The sequence below is a fragment of the Helianthus annuus genome, chromosome 14 (genome assembly GCF_002127325.2).
Source record: "Helianthus annuus cultivar XRQ/B chromosome 14, HanXRQr2.0-SUNRISE, whole genome shotgun sequence".
Classification (NCBI taxonomy): Eukaryota; Viridiplantae; Streptophyta; class Magnoliopsida; order Asterales; family Asteraceae; genus Helianthus; species Helianthus annuus.
This window is the reverse complement of record NC_035446.2, coordinates 84,454,663-84,472,757: the sequence shown is the minus strand read 5'-3', so window position 1 is coordinate 84,472,757 and position 18,095 is coordinate 84,454,663. Positions and strand designations below refer to the sequence as shown.

At 35.7% G+C, this 18,095-nt stretch overlaps 1 long non-coding RNA gene across 1 annotated transcript; it reads left to right on the top strand.

The window, feature by feature from the left end:
• The first annotated feature begins 2,045 nt into the window (after nucleotides 1–2,045).
• Nucleotides 2,046–15,993, top strand: LOC110905542. The gene is made up of 3 exons (XR_002573213.1): nucleotides 2,046–2,173; nucleotides 12,229–12,282; nucleotides 15,926–15,993. It is a non-coding gene; the product is annotated as an uncharacterized LOC110905542 (long non-coding RNA).
• Nucleotides 15,994–18,095: the final 2,102 nt, after the last annotated feature.

Below are 18,095 nucleotides of genomic sequence, written 5' to 3'. Positions count from 1 at the left end.
AAGATCCTTTAAAGGGGACCCACCGAAAGTCGAAGCCGTCATATCTATGCGTATACGGAAGTATCGACCTGAGCTCTCACGGCCCTCGCAATTTACCCCTTAACAGATATCATCTGTGGTATACTCACCTGTAAGACTGAACATTGGGATCTGGATACGGGAGTATATTCAAGTGGAGTGATACACATTTAAGTTCAAGTTTCTAAAACATTAATATCGTATCTCGATTCAATTGAAATTTGTGTGAAAATTTAAAGTGGACCAATATACTGACAACCTAGGTAAATTGTTTAAAACTTGAAATGTTTAAAAGCTTAACGGTGTTGGTGATATGTCTCAAAAACTGATATGATCCTCTTGCACAAACTCACAAAAATATGTTTGTAAATATTTCATTTCTGCATTTAATTTCTGCTGTTGCATTTATGTTTCATAGTATGAAAAATCCAAAAAGATTTTCGACAACTGATGGTGAAAAGCTGATATTCAAAATCTCAAAGGCTAAACAAGATGAACAGTTGGATTGGTCAATTGGTTTGAAATGTTGAATCAGAATTTGGAATGTTTCAAAGTTGATAAATTTCAAAGGTGAAAAATCCTCAAATGTTTAGTTGATTCATTTAGTTGAATCACAATATTGTTTGGTAATAGAGTGGTTGAGATGTGTAGGTTTCTGATTCTGTTGCTACAGAAAGTCAGGCGTCGATCCTAACAGCACGGAAGCTTGACGAAAGGGGGAGCCTGAAAAAAGAGACTACCAAGAGGGAGAGCAACGGAAGCTCGAAGACAGATCCACGGGGATTCTGTTCGAGAAAGAGAAAGACAAGACGCTACGAGATTGACTGCGGTAATATCCAAGGGGGAGATTGTTAGTGCATTTAATGTCTATTGCCTTCGTCAATCCGAGTCATAGCGAGAAACCGAAGAAATCAAGCTCTTATTGTAATATTTAGATAGAATTAGTAAGGTGGTGTTTTGGTAATTAATGAGAAGTCTCATTAATTCCAAGGCCTATAAATAGGAGCCTTAGATTTAATGTTGAGGACTTTTACTCCATTTGGTGATTTTACAGATTCAAGTTTAGAGAGAGAAAGTACTCTCCACGTGATTTTTGCTTGTACACGTCATCTTCATCAATAAAATCACGGTTCTAGTACGTTATTGTGTGTTTGGTCACGCACGTTCACGGATTCCGCACGTCGAACGTTCGTTACGCAATCGAACGGCGTCAAAACCGGTCCTACACTCCTCCCATACACTTTTATTTTATTTGAATCTTTAGTTCTAGACTCGTTTATAAGTAACTCTTACCGGATGTCTCGATCAAGCTTCGAACCGAACACATTTTGTCTTAACCTGGCTCTGATTACCAACTTGTAAGAACCTTATCACCATTTAATATTTTATATAGCATATAACTATTTTATTCTACCGTTGTTCCAAAAACATCGATAAACCGACATTTACATAGAGTTCAAAACCTTCAAACAAAGTTTACAAAGATTTAGAACATCTAGTTTACTAGCACATACTTAACTTGCAAAACATTTGTACCATATTTACAAACATTTGATAAAAACGACACCAAAGTATTTAGTGACAAAGGTTATAGATTTTCATTTGCGGGAGCTTCTTTTGCATGCGTGTTCGGTTCTTCTGCAATGCTTGATCAACATCCGTAAGTTCATTTCCGTTACCTATAAGCAAAACACTTAAAGTTGTTAGATATGAGAATTTTAACAAAATTATATGAATTCCCAAAGACCAAACAACAATTTGGTAACACCCCAAAATGCGTAATTGATTATTGTGCCTTTAAATGTATTTTGTAACACCCCAAAAATATGCAATTTATTATGTTACCTAAATGTCTAGTTATGTTATATTAACCAAGTTAAATGCATATGTTAGTAATTCAATAAGAAGGAAAGATATGTGACAAATAAACAACAATAATAACTAGAGGGGTTAAACTTGTAAGAAAGAATGAAAGTTATTAATTAAAACAAAAACACAAAACACACACCTTTGTGTGTTCTGTGGATCGACCAGAGCAAAAAGGGACCAAGGAGAAACCCTAAGTTCATAAAATTCTCAAAATCGGAAGGAGTTTAAGAGCCCAAACAGATGCATGAACCCAAAACTTGAATAATCTAAGCTTGTTCAACGATTGGTAAGTCAAAATTTCTGTTTTGCTGATTTGTAGAAAGTGGGTTTCAACCCAATCGTGTAGTAGTGTGAATAATTGTGTAGTTGTGAGTTAGGATTTCACAATAGAACAAGAAATTTGTTTGAGTTTAGTTAATCGAACAATTTGAAGCTTAAACCCACTTGAATTAGGAAGATAGTGAAGAACATGAATGAATTATGTGCAAATTATTGTAATGGCTTAGTGTGAGAATTGTTATTAGTGAACGGTGTAACCGATTTGGTTGCGAAATCAAGAAAGTCGGATTCAAGAAAGAGTTAGTAAAGTATTGTACAAAACTTAAGATGGCGAATTATTAGTTCATCATGTTCATTGAAATTAGTTGAATTATGAATGATCTGCTAACGTTGTTTTTGTTGTGTTGGTTTTACGTAAACTCAAGTTTAGGTGGTTATGCTTCGCTTGGATCGAACACACTTTGAACGCCGTTCATGTGCTTCCGCAAATTTTGTAAAACATGTAAAAGGGTCAAAACACTTTTGTTAAATGGCTTATGTTTAGTAGTTGAATTTTAAACTTAAACATGTTTTGTTGTTTTGTAAATTCTAGAATGTAGTAAAACTTTATGAAGAAACACTGGTTAAATGACCAGAATCAGATACAACAGGGGGTTAGGTTCTGCATAAAAGGGTTGGTTTCTTCTCGTTCGGTTTAGGGGTGACAAATCTTCTTCTCTTCACGACAACTGCAAAACAACAACCGTTAGACTCGCCACGAGGAGAATGGGGGTTCTCTCCGTGACCACCCTCCGGCGTGAGAATAAGTATCGGTATATGAAGAAGAAAAGTATAAGTGAAGTGAATGTAACTTGAAGATTATACCTGAATTATCCTTCTATTTATAGCCGAAGTTTGGGTGGGAAAACCTGTTATTGAAATATTGATGGAAAATGCTAACTCCGTAGGCGGTTATTTTTCCTTCCGTTAATCATTTTAACGATGGTGAGAGCACATGGATTGCAATCTTTGATCAACGACTGGGGTATTGCCACGTGGAAAGTGGGCAAGTGAAGATCTCTATTCAATTCCATGCCATCATCGTGACTTCAAGAGAGCCCGGGATGATGACACGTGGCCAGACGGTTATAACCGTCTGGTGATGCACGATAGAGTCTTCCAGAAGATTACAACTGTAATCCTGTGTGGCTCCTTACTGTATGGCATCAGTGAAGTGAATAATATCTAAGTCCGGATATTATTTATGCGGGAGTGTTTGTTAGGACTTTTATCCTTATCTGTTATGGAGAGAGGCGCAAGGATTCGTTAGTTTCCTTTTGGCGCGCAGGTGTTGCTTGTTATTTTTCTTCTAAGTTCTCTTTGCTGGAGCAGTGCGCGGCCGCGCAAGGTCTAAAGAAGGTTAAAAGGATGAAGTTGTGGTATGGTCCAAGTACTCGAAGAAAGGTTTTTGGGACCTTACCCCTTCAAGTCCCCCCCCCCCCAGTCTAGTGTTGCTCTTATGCAAATAAGTGGAGCACTGGACTATGAGAGATAGGTGCTTTTGGCTGTAGAGTTTTAGGCGCGAAAGTGGAGAAATATTCTAGGAGAAGATACTCTTGCTCATTATTCTGATTTTAAAAATCTTGAACTTGGGTCTGCGAAAAGGTGCAATAATGACTATTGACGTGTGACAGGCTGTCATTGTCAGTTGTACGTTACTGACCGTGTTTCACACGAGCACGTGCACTCGCTTTTGTGGTTCTTACCCACTCGCCCCTGACGCTTGGATAACTGTGCCTTCCTGAAAAAGGTGCTGTTGCAGTTACCTAGGATATTTATGGCGGTGAGTATATAAGTTTTTTCAATTACAAATTCTCGTTAATCATTACTTTCTTGAAAACCCCTTTCTTCTTTGTCTTCTTTATTAGTTCTTTGGAAAGAATTTGCAATTTCTTTCTCTTATGTCAATCGGGGATCATCACGAAGACTCTACTGAAGAAATGGCTGCCGAACTTCCACCGTTGAAGTGGTCCACGGCAACGTTTGATGGTTTGATTCGTAATTTCAAATTTCCGGAAGGTTGGGGTGCTCAATACCCTGACGAGGGTCAAACGGCGGCGGATGCTCCGGCCGGGTATATAACCTTATTTTGGGATTTTTTTTCTCTTCAGACAATTTCCGATTGCCTGTAGCGAAGTTCTTTCTTGATATTCTTGATTATTACAAGTTTTATATCTCCCAGATGCACCCTATTGGTATGGTTAGGGTTCGACATTTTGAGTTTGTGTGTCGTACGATGTATATTGAAACGACGGTTCCTCGATTTCGAGTTTTTCATCAAATGCACTGTTCTCAGGGATTTTATTCTTTTGTGCAAAGAGAGTATGCAAAAAAGATCTTGCTTCAACCTCCAAAATCGTTTCATGACTGAAAGAAAAAATTCTTTTTTATTAAAGTAGGGGTTATCCCGATGAGGATGACGTTCAGGGGAAAAGAGGATGTCCCCACTGAGACCATTCAGACTCCTGTTGATGAAAATTGGTACCAGGATTTGAAGGACGTTCCGTCTATTGCTTTACCGGAGAAAGCCCTTGTTGGTGCTAGCATGAGCCTGAACTGGCGGATGAATCGGGAAGAGAAGCCGGTGTACATGGAGGGCGATAAATGTAAGATTTGGGGTTTGCCATGTTTCTTCTCTTCTCTTTTTTTTTTTTTTGAATTTGGCTTTGCTTCTGTTTCTTTGTAGTTGTTTCTTTGTATGTCGTTGCGTTTGAGAGAGAAGGTGGGAGAATGGCTACTGTTGCCAAAAAGCCTGATGAGGAGCTTTGGTACCACCGCATCGTGAGGAACTTTGCTCTTCCGCGGGATGGTGATTTGACTGCGCAGCCTGTTGCTGGCGCTGGTAAGTTTTTATCATGATGTTTGTTTGTTTGTTGTTTTTGCGCGCTTGAATAAATCAATGCTTGTGCTTCTTAGTAGGTGAACTGTCTAATTTGGGCATAGGCTCTGAGAAGAAAAGACGTGCGCCTACTACTACTATTGCGCCAAAGAAGAGTGATGCAGTGAAAGCTCAGGCTTCTAAGGCTAAAAATGTGGGAGGAGAGAAGAAAGGTATGCGCCATTCCTCTGACTCCTAGTGTGATTATGTGGTGGTATCTGACTCATTGGAGGGTCTTGCGCCTGTAGTTATGAGAAGACCGTAGCCGGAACCAAAAGATGCTGCTGATATCCCTCTATCGAACCCTGATGATCCTATCGACTTAGAGTCGAGTCCGGAACATTTGTTGAGGAAGAAAGCGGGTAAAAGGAAACAAACCGATATTGAGGCTGAAGGTCAGCCTGAGAAGAAGGTCCGAGCCCCACGGTGGGCACCAATGAAGAAACACTGGTTAAATGACCGGAATCAGATAAACCAGGGGGTTAGGTTCTGCATAAAAGGGTTGCTTTCTCCTCTTTCGATTCAGGGGTGGCAGATCTTCTTCTCTTCACGACAACTGCAAAACAACAACCGTTAGACTCGCCACGGGGAGAATGGGGGTTCTCTCCGTGACCATCCTCCGGCTTGAGAATAAGTATCGGTATTTAAAGAAGAAGAAGTATAAGTGAAGTGAATGTAACTTGAAGATTATACCTGAATTATCCTTCTATTTATAGCCGAATTTTGGGCGTGAAAACATGTTATTGAAATATTGACAGAAAATGCTAACTCCGTAGGTAGTTATTTTTCCTTCCGTTAATCATTTTAACGATGGTGAGAGCACACGGATCGCAATATTTGATCAACGGCTGGGGTATTGCCACGTATTAAGTGGGCAAGTGAAGATCTCTCTTCTATTCCATGCCATCATCGTGACTTCAAGAGAGCCCGGGATGATGACATGTGGTGAGACGGTTATAACCATCTAGTGATGCACGATAGAGTCTTCCAGAAGGTTACAACTGTAATCCTGTGTGGCTCCTTACTATATGGCATCAGTGAAGTGAATAATATCCAAGCCTGCCTATTATTTATGTGGGAGTGTTTATTAGGACTTTTATCCTTATCTGTTATGGAGAGAGGCGCAAGGATTCGTTAGTTTCCTTTTGGCGCATAGGTGTTGCTTGTTATTTTTCTTCTAAGTTCTCTTTGCTGAAGCAGTGCGTGGCCGCGCAAGGTCTAAAGAAGGTTAAAAGGATGAAGTTGTGGTATGGTCCAAGTACTCGAAGAAAGGTTTTTGGGACCTTACCCCTTCAAGTCCCCCCCAGTCTAGTGTTGCTCTTATGCAAATAAGTGGAGCACTGGACTATGAGAGATAGGTGCGAAAGTGGAGAATCTTCTAGGAGAAGATACTCTTGCTCATTATTCTGATTTTGAAAATCTTGACCTTGGGTCTGCGAAAAGGTGCAATAATGACTGTTGACGTGTGACAGGCTGTCATTGTCAGTTGTACGTTACTGACCGTGTTTCACACGCGCACGTGCACTCGCTTTTGTGGTTCTTACCCACTCGCCCCTAACGCTTGGATAACTGTGCCTTCCCGAAAAAGGATGAAGTTGTGGTATGGTCCAAGTACTCGAAGCGAGGTTTTTGGGACCTTACCCCTTCACTTTATTATAATTACGGTTATGTTATGTTTTATTGAAACGTGTCATAGTATTAGTTTGAATGTTGATTTTATAAAAACAGGGAACCGTTCATAGTACGAACGGGTCATGCCCAAATTTCATTAAAAATAGTATGTCGTCACCTTACTTTTGAAGTAGACAAAGTGGGCGTTATAAGTTGGTATCAGAGCCGAGGTTTGAGGGATTCATGTATTAGAGTTAATATGCTTGAACTCAAAACAAAAGCTCGTATGAAGGCGTGTTCGTTCCGAAGCGCTATGCAAGTAAGTAATTTATAAATTTTCGATTTATGTTTTTAGTCAGAAACGGGAAGGGGTTATAGTTAACTCACTAGAATAACCTGGGTTGGAACACTACAAAATGTTACGGGAGGTTTCTGGACTTCACGGAACCTTTTCGGGTTGAACCGGGGCTCAGGAATGAAGTTTTTGGGTAAAAATGAATAAAAACAGCAATTGCAAGTCAGGTCTGGGATTCAGCGCCCAGTGCGCCAAAAACAGTGCCTAGTGCGCCAAAATGAACTTTCCAACTGTGGTGTGCTGAAATCAGCGCCTAGTGGCGCCAAATGTTACAAAACTTCAGGTTTTTCACTTTTTGACCTTCCAACTTGTGTGTATGCTTCCAATACTACGTAATGCCTCCCGAAAACCTTCCGTCAAGCCCCAAAACGCCAATGAAATCAAGAATACAAGCTGATTAACGTGAATGCCATTAGTAAAAGCATGAACGATGGGGAAGTTAAGTACATGAATCAATGTATGGTTGAATTAACACGTCTAGGATGTTTATAATGAAGAACGATCTACGAGAATGAATTGTTAAAAAAAAACTAACAAAGTATAGAATGATAAAGAGAATGAATGGAATGCTATCAAATAGGAGTATGTAATTGTAGATGGCAAATGAAGGAGATGCAAATACCACGGATTTAAATGGGTATCGTTACGAGAAGGGTTGTACGGATTAAACTTATAAGAATGGAACATAATAATGAAAGGTAAAACCCGTAAGCAAATACGGATCGAACATATAAGAGTCATAAGTAAGAATGAAAAGCTTGAATCCATAAGTATCTGCAAACCAAACACGTAAGAACAAAAGGTCGAATCCATAAATAAATGGAAATGGGTAAAAGTGAGGGAGAGAATGTGGTTATTCATCCTACTAAGTAAGTATAAACCTTGTAAGTGAGTGATGTTGGTAGCCTTGTCGAGTCAAGTAGGTCACTTGACTAACATGATGCATATATACATATGATGCATTTACGAACAAGCGAAGGATAGGTTGAGATTAAAAAAAATGTATTAACGGTTCGATCTTGTTGGAGTCAAACGGGTTATATGGATAAGTGTAAAACCAATGACAATATGATGGAAATGGAGATGAAGCTAAATGTCACATAAACAAAATTTTGTAAGAAACATATTAAAAGTCAACTCGTGTGAGTTGGGGTGGATGACGGGCTACGACACGGAGAATGGCATAAGTATGGACGAGGAAGAAAAGTTGTCCGCGAACTGCTAACACAGTGAAATGATGTTTTTTTAAAATGTGTGAATTGAAAGTAAGTACAACACATGATCCAATATAAGTATACAATAAGTAATAAGTGGCAGATTAACCTTGGAAAGTCAAACTGCAGAATTTAGCATATAATTGATAAACTGCAAGAGTAGTACGTAAGAAACGAAGTGTGTAATGTAGTATATCAAATAAGTGAGAAATTTGTGAAAGAAATATAGGTGAGTTAACACTGAATACAATGAATACCTGAATAAAAATGATAGTATGTTAAAGAATGGTGATGTATTGACATGTCATAAACGGGTCAAACAAATAAAAATGATATGTTAAGGAACAGTCATGTATTGACCCGTTACGAACGGGTCAAACAAATTATGTTTTAAAAGAATCTAGTAAGGACTAGTATGTAAACATGATGATTTGATAAATGCCATGCTTGAGGGAAACTGAATGAAATGTGCTAACCCTTGATTTGTAGATGAGAATGGACGAACTCTTGGTGTGATAAAACTAGTAAAGTTAGTGAAAAGATGCACATGAGTGGAAGCACATCACATGGATGGACGAGGTCAATCTAGTTTTTAACACTCGCTCATGAAGGGGCGGGCTGAACCGGGATATGGATCGTTGTTTATGCTAATAATAAGGTTAGTAAAGTATTTGACTTGTGAATGATAAATAGAACGTTATAGACAGAATAATGTTTCTATACGAACTAAAATGAAATATTTAATATGGTCATACAGTTGATCCGGTAGAAGCGGGTCAACGAACTAGAATGAAATGCTTAATATGGTCATACAGTTGATCCGGTACGAACCGGTCAAAGAATAAGAATGTTATGTTTAGAATGAATATGTTGACGATCCAGTACGAATGAGTCAAAGAAAAAGAATGTTATGTTTAGAATGAATATGTTGACATTCCAGTACGAATGAGTCAAAGAATAAGAATGTTATGTTTAAAATGAATATGTAGACGAATCCGATAGAAGCGGGTCAACGAGCTAGAATATAATGTTTGAAATACTCATGTATTTATTCCGTTGTGAGCGGGTTAAATGTTTATTAATTTACTATTATTCAAATGGATTAAACTGATGAAATCAAGTGGATGAGTAAGCCAAATATAATGTAATAGAAGGAATATAAACATGAGGTTTACGAGAATAATGAAAATGATGAAATGTCTAAGTGAAGTTAGGATGTTAGATTGTATGAAAGACTTGACATATATGAATGAAATATGATAATGATGTAGTTAGTTGTAAACTAACTTGAAGAATGTGTTATAGATGGAACCCGTACAAGGATTCGGGTAGAATATATGTTTTGGAAACGATTATGCAATAGAGGCTTGCACATTGTGCTTGAATGGGTGATACTCGCCATGTTTTATATTAATTACTTAATTTGCGATCAAGAAGTGAATGTGTGCTAAAAGTAAAACATATAAACTTGCTAGTCAAGGATGATGTTATGATTATGTTAAATTGACTAACCTTGTGCTTGTCAAATGTAAGATAATGAAATCATTAGCATGTGTAAAATTGATTATGTGTATTTGTGTATGTAATTAGGTGATTACATGGTTGTGTACTAACTGGGTACGAAATGATTATGGTATCATTAGCATAATCGACTACATTGATATGGACATATGTTCCTAAGTTGGAAGTTTGCATACTTGATCGTTGACTTTTCAGAAAAGTCAATGAGTATGAGAATAAAATGATTAGAAATCCTAATATGATTGTAAGAAAAGAAGGATTGAATGATGCATGATGGATCCTTGTATGATATACTTAATGATATGTTAAATTTGCGTGAATTTGGAATGATGTATTATTGAATCTATGCCTTGTGCTTGTTACAAATGATAAGTGAAAGTCAAATGCGAGATATGAACTAGATATGATAAGTGATATATAAAATCTTGTATGCTAATAAGAATGTGAATGGGGTGACATGTAATGATAAGCATCATGTCAAGATGACGCAAGCACGAAAGGCAAATGGGTCAAAAGGAGGCGAGGAAGTGATGACAAATACGGACGCTTAATGTAAGTGACTATCGATCTCACTTCTTATTTTGTTTAGATAAAGTTATCTATATTTGGAACACTAAAATCAAGTAAGGATCTACAAATAATGGAATTGCTAGGATGAGAATGGTTGTAATGGTCGTTCGATGTCAATCCGGTGAAACCTCAACGTAGGGGCAAGCGAGTCAAAACTTTTAGTATAAAGATTTAGCCGAAGAACATGTAGATTGGGTTAGGAAAGGTATGGAATGAATTGAGAACTTGAATAATGATTTATTTCATGTATTAGAACCCTTGGGACACACGGTTAGTGAGTAGAAAGAACAAAATGCAAAATCAGCGTCTGAGCTACAGAGGAGGCATCGTCGACGCCCTGCCCTGTTGCAGCCGACGCCTTATCTTGTTGTCTACGCGGGTTCGGTGTTGGAAACCCATTTTTTGCGTTCTTTCTCACTTTTCCTTGCTTTCAAGGCCCCGATAAGCTTCCCAAAGATGTCCCAAGCCTACTATAGATTATTGTGAGATACATGTAAGAACAAAAACTTAGGAGGGCAAGTATGAAGATGTGGTATGTATGTTGATATGTTTTCTTTATGGACATGGCTAAGTTTTTAATAAGTAAAACTTATTGAGACACTATAGATATGTGAAGTGACGTAACTAGTATATGGTAACATGCTTATAAAAAAATGGTGCGCCTATTATAGTAGGATGTTCAAAGGAAATTAAGTGAATGTGTCTGCACGGGATGTAGATTATTATGCAAAAGAATCATCCGCATAGATATTGTGATAAGCATTTGTTTAATAGATTTGTGAGCATGTAAATTATACGTAATAAATTTGAGTAGTAAGGTATGTATGATCGTAGTAGGACCATTTATACCCGAAAGAGTTGGACTACATAATGTGTATGCATGTTATTAAACCATAGCTATTCAGGTTTCGAGGACGAAACCTTCTTTAAGGGGGTGGACTTGTAACACCCCAAAATGCGTAATTAATTATTGTGCCTTTAGATGTATTTTGTAACACCCCAAAAATATGCAATTTATTACGTTACCTAAATGTCTAGTTATGTTATGTTAACCTAATTAAATGCATATGTTAGTAATTCAATAAGAAGGAAAGATATGTGACAAATAAACAACAATAATAACTAGAGGGGATGAACTTGTTAAAAAGAATGGAAGTTATTAATTAAAACAAAAACAAAAAACACACACCTTTGTGTGTTCTGTGGATGACCAGAGCAAAAAGGGGCCAAGGAGAAACCCTAAGTTCATAAAATTCTCAAAATCAGAAGGAGTTTAAGAGCCCAAACGGTTGCATGAACCCAAAACTCGAATAATCTAAGCTTATTCAACGATTGGTAAGTCGAAATTTATGTTTTGATGATTTGTAGAAAGTGGGTTTCAACCCAATCTTGTAGTAATGTGAATAATTGTGTAGTTGTGAGTTAGGATTTCACAATAGAACAAGAAATTTGTTTGAGTTTAGTTAATCGAACGATTTGAAGCTTAAACCCACTTGAATTAGGAAGATAGTGAAGAATATGAATGAATTATGTGCAAATTATTGTAATGGCTTAGTGTGAGAATTGTTCTTGGTGAATAAATGAAAGTTAAAACTGATTTGAAATGATTGTTGTAGGAAATTTTGGTTGATCTTGATAATCTAAGAATGAATTAGTAGAACCATGCTTTGAACACTTGTACTTTATGCTTCGTTGACGTTATGCACACCAAGTGTTGGATGAAATGCCTTAATAAAGATTTCAGCCTTGTTAGTCATAAACTTTATGTGATTTGAAGGTGTTTATGAAGTAAATGTAGATTGTATGTTGTCTTATCAAGTGGTGTGTGTAAACGGGTATAAGACATAAATTAATGTGTGAATAGTTATGTATAGGTGTTAAGGAAGAAAGTTCAAGTCAAGCGAAGCAACAAGGGAATCAAGATCGAGGTACGTCACTTGTACAATTTGAATTATAGTAAAGGTGTCCTTATGTCTTAAATTGTAGAATTGGTTGCTTATTTTTATTAAGGTGAATTTGCTATGTGTTTTTGTTGTCGAATTAACCTGAATGGGTCAATTCATTAGAAGGGTGTGTTAGATATAGGTTTGTGATGATGACTTGTTGTAAACGGGTCAAATAATTGATATGTGAATTTTGAGAAAGAGTTACTAGCACCCGTCTTGAACGGGTCGAATAATTAGAATGAATCGTGACAAGGATGTTATGTTGCAAATCAGTTGTAAACGGGTTAAGATAGGAAGAGCCTAATGAGGAAGAATGAATAAGTAATAAACTCATTCCAAATGAGACATATGAGAAAGAATGGTGTAACCGATTTGGTTGCGAAATCAAGAAAGTCGGATTCAAGAAAGATAATCATAGAAACGTGAACATAAAACTAAAACATTAAACATAAAGAAAACTATAGAAATAGAAGTAAAAAAGTCTAGAAAAAAATCAAGAAAGAAAAAAAAGTACATAAAAATAATCATAGAAACGTGTTATATTTGAGTTAAAATATTCTGAAAAAAAAAATACGTAGAAAGGTAAACCAACTTGAATTTGTACGGAGATGTGCACTAAAATAAGCACGTAAGAAAATAGTTACGGCGATTTACGGCGATGTCAAAACGTAAAATGACTCGAATTTATACAGTCTAATGAAAACGTATTATATTTTACTCTACTCGTTTTCGAACAAAATTTACGTTAAAACGTAGAGAAATTGATCGTTGACTTTTTAGAAAAGTCAATGAGTATGAGAATAACATGATTAGAGATCCTAATATGATTGTAAGAAAAGAAGGATTGAATGATGCATGATGGATCCTTGTATGATATACTTAATGATATGTAAAATTTGCGTGAATTTGGAATGATGTATTATTGAATCTATGCCTTGTGCTTGTTACAAATGATAAGTGAAAGTCAAATGCGAGATATGAACTAGATATGATAAGTGATATATAAAATCTTGTATGCTAATAAGAATGTGAATGGGGTGACATGTAATGATAAGCATCATGTCAAGATGACGCAAGCACGAAAGGCAAATGGGTCAAAAGGAGGCGAGGAAGTGATCACGAATACGGACGCTTAATGTAACTGACTATCGATCTCACTTCTTATTTTTTTTAGATAAAGTTATCTATATTTGGAACACTGAATCAAGTAAGGATCTACAAATAATGGAATTGCTAGGATGAGAATGGTTGTAATGGTCGTTCGATGTCAATCCGGTGAAACCTCAACGTAGGGGCAAGCGAGTCAAAACTTTTAGTATAAAGATTTAGCCGAAGAACATGTGGATTGGGTTGGGAAAGGTATGGAATGAATTGAGAAGTTGAATAATGATTTATTTCACGTATTAGAACCCTTGGGACACACGGTTAGTGAGTAGAAAGAACAAAACGCAAAATCAGCGTCTGAGCTACAGAGGAGGCGTCGTCGACGCCCTGCCCTGTTGCAGCCGACGCCTTATCTTGTTGTCTACGCGGGTCCGGCGTTGGAAACCCGTTTTTCGCGTTCTTTCTCACTTTTCCTTGCTTTCAAGGCCCCGAAAAGCTTCCCAAAGGTATTCCAAGCCTACTATAGAGTATTGTGAGGTACATGTAAGAACGGAAACTTAGGAGGGCAAGTACGAAGATGTGGTATGTATGTTGATATGTTTTCTTTATGGACATGGCTAAGTTTTTAATAAGTAAAACTTATTGAGACACTATAGATATGTGAAGTGACGTAACTAGTATATGGTAACATGCTTATAAAAAAATGGTGCGCCTATTATAGTAGGGTGTTCAAAGGAAATTAAGTGAATGTGTATGCACGGGATGTAGTTTATTATGCAAAAGAATCATCCGCATATATGTTGTGATTAGCATTTGTTTAATAGATTTGTGAGCATGTAAATTATACGTAATAAATTTGAGTACTAAGGTATGTATGATCGTAGTAGGACCATTTATACCCGAAAGAGTTGGACTACATAATGTGTATGCATGTTATTAAACCGTACCTATTCAGGTTTCGAGGACGAAACCTTCTTTAAAGGGGGTGGACTTGTAACACCCCAAAATGCGTAATTGATTATTGTGCTTTTAAATGTATTTTGTAACACCCCAAAAATATGCAATTTATTACGTTACCTAAATGTCTAGTTATGTTATGTTAACGTAGTTTAATGCATATGTTAGTAATTCAATAAGAAGGAAAGATATGTGACAAATAAACAACAATAATAACTAGAGGGGTTAAACTTGTTAAAAAGAATGAAAGTTATTAATTAAAACAAAAACACAAAACACACACCTTTATGTGTTTTGTGGATCGACCAGAGCAAAAAGGGGGCCAAGGAGAAACCCTAAGTTCATAAAATTCTCAAAAGCAGAAGGAGTTTAAGAGCCCAAACTGATGCATGAACCCAAAACTCAAATAATCTAAGCTTGTTCAACGATTGGTAAGTCGAAATTTATGTTTTGATGATTTGTAGAAAGTGGGTTTCAACCCAATCTTGTAGTAATGTGAATAATTGTGTAGTTGTGAGTTAGGATTTCACAATAGAACAAGAAATTTGTTTGAGTTTAGTTAATCGAACGATTTGAAGCTTAAACCCACTTGAATTAGGAAGATAGTGAAGAATATGAATGAATTATGTGAAATTATTGTAATGGCTTGGTGTGAGAATTGTTATTGGTGAATAAATGAAAGTTAAAACTGATTTGAAATGATTGTTGTAGGAAATTTTGGTTGATCATGATAATCTAAGAATGAATTAGTAGAACCATGCTTTGAACACTTGTACTTTATGCTTCGTTGACGTTATGCACACCAAGTGTTGGATGAAATGCCTTAATAAAGATTTCAGCCTTGTTAGTCATAAACTTTATGAGATTTGAAGGTGTTTATGAAGTAAATGTAGATTGTATGTTGTCTTATCAAGTGGTGTGTGTAAACGGGCATAAGACATAAATTAACGTGTGAATGGTTATGTATAGGTGTTAAGGAAGAAAGTTCAAGTCAAGTGAAGCAACAAGGGATCAAGATCGAGGTACGTCACTTGTACAATTTGAATTATAGTAAAGGTGTCCTTATGTCTTAAATCTTAGAATTGGTTGTTTATTTTTATCAAGGTGAATTTGCTATGTGTTTTTGTTGTCGAATTAACCCGAATGGGTCAATTCATTAGAAGGGTATGTTAGATATAGGTTTGTGATGATGACTTATTGTAAATGGGTCAAATAATTGATATGTGAATTTGGAGAAAGAGTTACTAGCACCCGTCTCGAACGGGTCGAATAATTAGAATGAATCGTGACAAGGGTGTTATGTTGCAAATCAGTTGTAAACGGTTTATGATAGGAAGAGCCTAATGAGCAAGAATGAATAAGTAATAAACTCATTCTGAATGAGTCATATGAGAAAGAATGGTGTAACCGATTTGGTTGCGAAATCAAGAAAGTCGGATTCAAGAAAGAGTTAGTAAAGTATTGTACAAAACTTAAGATGGCGAATTATTTGTTCATCATGTTCATTGAAATTAGCTGAATTATGAATTATATGCTAGTGTTGTTTTTGTTGTGTTGGTCTTAGGTAAAACTCAAGTTTAGGTGGTTATGCTTCGCTTGGATCGAACACACTTTGTATGCCGTTCGTGCGCTTTCGCAAATTTTGTAAAACATGTAAAAGGGTCAAAACACTTTTGTTAAATGGCTTATGTTTAGTAGTTGAATTTTAAACTTAAACATGTTTTGTCATTTTGTAAATTCTAGAATGTAGTATAACTTTATTATAATTACGGTTATGTTATTTTTATTGAAACGTGCCATAGTATTAGTTTGAATGTTGATTTTATAAAAACAGGGAACCGTTTATAGTACGAATAGGTCATGCCCAAATTTCATTAAAAATAGTATGTCGTCACCTTACTTTTGAAGGAGACAAAGTGGGCGTTATAAATTTGCAGCCAAAATGCAAATATACCTTTTCTATGATTCTTGTAGAAAACTGGACATATTCATAAAAACCAAATTTCAGCTTTGTTACATTCTGTAGGGCCTTTTTGTTTTGTAATTTTCTTACAACTAAGCTTCGTCTTTTCTTTCATACTAAAAATCTATAGAAAGTAGATTCAAGGGGCTTTCCAACCATATAAAATACACCCCAAACGGATACTTGGTTGAATTTATACAATTTTAGAAAGCGTATCAACAGCTAGGTTTCCTTTCCATCAGCTTTACTATTTTCGATCATCTAACTTGAGCTTTCTACTAATTTAAGCACGAATCACATTAAACTATATATTTTCAACATACATTTTAGCAGGGGCGGACTCATTTGGATCCGTGGGTGGGCGGGCTTTTGGTTTTATAAGTATATATACTATTCAATTTTGACTCCGCACCCCATAAAATTGATAATGAACGAATAGTGGAAGTAAAATGTGTTTGAACTAAAAGAAAAGAGAGTAAAAATGGTGTTCATCAGATTACTTGTAGGTGGGGCAAAATGTTGGAGAAGAAGACCTTATTTAGAATAGGGGCAAGTAATTTTACATACTCAAAATTCTTGTTGCAGAATGGCACGTGATCTTTTCCCTTTTCAATAACTTTATTTACTATTACTTAATTCATTATTTTTTACTTTTTTATCTTATTAAATTATTAGTTTGCTTAAAGATCCATATCTCTCGATATTAATTATATATGTATATTCTATATCATTTCTGTCTGAAATGATCCTAGAAAAAAAAAAAAACTCAAATTAAATGTCCCTAAGGTAATTGATTGATACAAATGTAAAAAAATGTATATTAGGAGTCGATTAAAATTTTCTAGTTTTGTCTCTTGATTAAAATTTTTTTTTGTTCTAGACTTTTAGTTAATGATTTTGTTGTTTTATTTAAAGTTTTGTTTGTTTAAATGATTAGCAACAAGTAATTAACATTTAAAACTAGTGCTTGAATGTTTGAAACTTAAAATTGAAAATTATAGACTATGGGTGATGATTGTTTATTTGTTTAAGTGTTTAGCATTGTTTTATGGACTTTTGGAGCGATTTATATGTGAAAGGAACCATGAATAAAGATCTTATGGAACGATTTTCAAGATGAAAGGGATTGAAAATTTAAGTGATAGTTGTATATGAAAGACTTGCATAGGAAAGTTGCTCTAGATGATGTTTTGGATAGATTTAAAAAAATGAAAACCTATAGGCCCTAATTTTAAATATGTTTGTAATGACATTTAACATTTTAACGTGCTTTTGATGAATATTTAAATTTTAGTTTGATATTCTTTTATTTTACCTGACCCGCTATAAACCGAATTTTTTTTATATAGTTAGGGGCCTAAAATATTTAAAAATATTTCGCACCCTAGGGAAAAAATTTTTAGTTTGGCACTGCATTTTAGTGGTCGATGTTCTTTTATACATAAATTAGTACTTGTTTGATCATCAATTAAACCTTTTAAATTACAACAATACTGATATTAAGGAAGCACTTTTCATTTTACATATCATATTACGTTCCAAACAATAGGCTTCAGTTATCAATAATCATCCTACACAACAACTTTCTAATACATACATATCCTTGCAATATATATAGAAGTATTTCACCAAGATTAAGGTGGGGTTCGACCCACACATTAATACTACCTCAAATTTACACTATATATGTTGGAAAATTGGTTTTTAATAAAACAACCTTTGCCCCATTTGTAAATAATAATCCTACTTACATAATTGGTATACAATAATC